The 2,500-nt window shown below is 33.4% G+C and overlaps 1 protein-coding gene across 3 annotated transcripts in view; it reads right to left on the bottom strand.

Moving 5' to 3' along the window:
- LOC137643911 (Ig-like and fibronectin type-III domain-containing protein 2) overlaps positions 1-2,500 on the bottom strand; it is a 274,344-nt gene that overhangs the window by 47,194 nt on the left and 224,650 nt on the right. The window lies entirely within an intron of this gene.

Below are 2,500 nucleotides of genomic sequence, written 5' to 3'. Positions count from 1 at the left end.
ATGATGATTGTCAACACTTTACTCAAGTCTACGGAACAAGCTCTCCCTTTTCATATGTTGACCGTATAATATCACCATTTTACAGAAGTCTATAGACCAAGGGTTCCCCTTTTCATAGGTTGATCGTGAATAAATCTGCTGGATAAAAATAACAATAATAACCAGAATCACGATCTTGATACGGATCCCACCCAAATTTTAACAGATTCTTCCGAAGCATAATACCTATCCGTCGTTAAATTCTAGTGAAAATCTAGCAAGAAGTTTTGACGTAATCCTGCAAACAGGCAAACAAACAGCTAAATATATAAACAAAGAAATAAATGCTGCTCATTATATAACCTCCTTGGCGGAGGTAAGGAATACTGTAGGTCTTCAATTTTATGAGCATTTGTCATTTTTCATATCTTTACTTATTCATGGAAAGGAACGTCGTAAATGGCTGCCTTGCTTATTTTCTAGATTTTTTTCTTTAATATATACAACACGACTGTTTACAAATTAGTCAATTGAGATATTATCTTACTATTCCAATATAAAAAACTAGAAAAATATAGAAGGAAGATCGGCCTAATATGTGTATACATTTACGTATATATAAATAAAAACTAAAACTAAAAATGTATAGAAAAATTACGACTATAGATAGAATATAAGTCTAAAAGCCCTAGTAGGAACTATTCTTAGATTATAGGCGAGAATCAAATCTTAATCATTTATATCAATAAAAGAAAAAAAATTGAAATTAATATATTAAAACCTCTATGTACACACACTTGTCACAAAGAAGAGAATGAATGAAAACTCCCGAGAACTATGGAAAACCAACATCAAAAGATATTCAAAGCAAAGCAAAGGCAAGATGCTATACCATGTAAAGACGCATGAAGCACTGAAGCTGATTTACAGAAATGCACCAGTAGTTTCCTAAAACTCTAATCCACAAACAGAATATAACCACTGTAATGTCCTTGAAAATCCCAAGCACCATAACGTATAATAATAGCTCCAGGATATAATCTATAATCATATCAATAACCCGGCTTTGTACAGACTGCTTCCAGTACTGCACTACACACTTGTATGAGCTGTTTCTAGACTGCAATACACACTTGTATAAGCTGTTTCAAGACTGCAATACGCACTTGTATAAGCTGTTTCAAGACTGCAATACACACTTGTATAAGCTGTTTCAATACTGCAATACACACTTGTATGAGCTGTTTCAAGACTGCAATACACACTTGAATGAGCTGTTTCCAGACTGCAATCCACTCTTGTATGAGCTGTTTTAGACTGCAATACACACTTGTATAAACTCTCTCCAGACAGCAATACACACTTGTATAAGTTTTTCCAGACTGCAATCCACTCTTGTATGAGCTGTTTCTAGACTGCCATACACACTTGTATAAACTGTTTCCAGACAGAAAATACACACTTGTATAAGTTTCTCAGACTGCAATCCACTCTTGTATGAGCTGTTTTAGACTGCAATACACATTTTTATAAACTGTTTCCAGACAGCAATACACACTTGTATAAGTTTTTCCAGACTGCAATCCACTCTTGTATGAGCTGTTTTAGACTGCAATACACACTTTTATAAACTGTTTCCAGACAGCAATACACACTTGTATAAGTTTTTTCCAGACTCCAATCCACTCTTGTATGAGCTGTTTGTAGACTGCAATACACACTTGTATAAACTGTTTCCAGACAGCAATACACACTTATATAAGTTTTTCCAGACTGCAATCCACTCTTGCATGAGGTGTTTCCAGACAGCAATACACACTTGTATAAGTTTTTCAACTCCGCAATACACACTTGTATAAGCTGTTTCCATATAGCAATACACAATTATATAAGCTGTTTCCAGACTGCAATACACACTTGTATGAGCTATTTCCATACAGCAATACACACTTGTAAAAGCCGTTTCCATACTGCAATACACACTTGTATAAGCTGTTTCCAGACTGCAATACACACTTGTATAAGGTTTCTCAAGACAGCAATACACACTTTCCAATCAATGCAATAAAAAAGCGGATCACGATAATTTAGTGCGCTGTTAAACTCTAATCAATATATTATCTTAACTGATCAATACAATCAACCACAGCACTGGATAATGCACATATATAATCTAGACATTACGATGCATTAGTGGATTTCTCCTCCTTTAAGGTACACTCGGGCATACTATTCTCTCTTATTTTTCTTCCTCGTTTTTATTTTGAAGTTTTTATAGTTTTTATATGAACGACTTATCTTAAAGTTACTCTTGTTCTTAACATATTTTATTTGAATTGTTCATTACTACCCTTGTAGTTTACTAATTTTCCTATTTATTTTTCTCACTGGGCAATTTTGCCCTGTTGGAGCCCTTGGGCTAGCTTAGCTAATAATAATAATAATAATAATAATAATAATAATAATAATAATAATAATAATAATAATAATAATGATATACTGAACTGTATAGGTTGATTTT

This window comes from Palaemon carinicauda, chromosome 7 (genome assembly GCF_036898095.1).
Source record: "Palaemon carinicauda isolate YSFRI2023 chromosome 7, ASM3689809v2, whole genome shotgun sequence".
Taxonomy (NCBI): domain Eukaryota; kingdom Metazoa; phylum Arthropoda; class Malacostraca; order Decapoda; family Palaemonidae; genus Palaemon; species Palaemon carinicauda.
The sequence above is the reverse complement of the archived record's forward strand: the minus strand, read 5'-3'. Positions and strand labels throughout refer to the sequence as shown.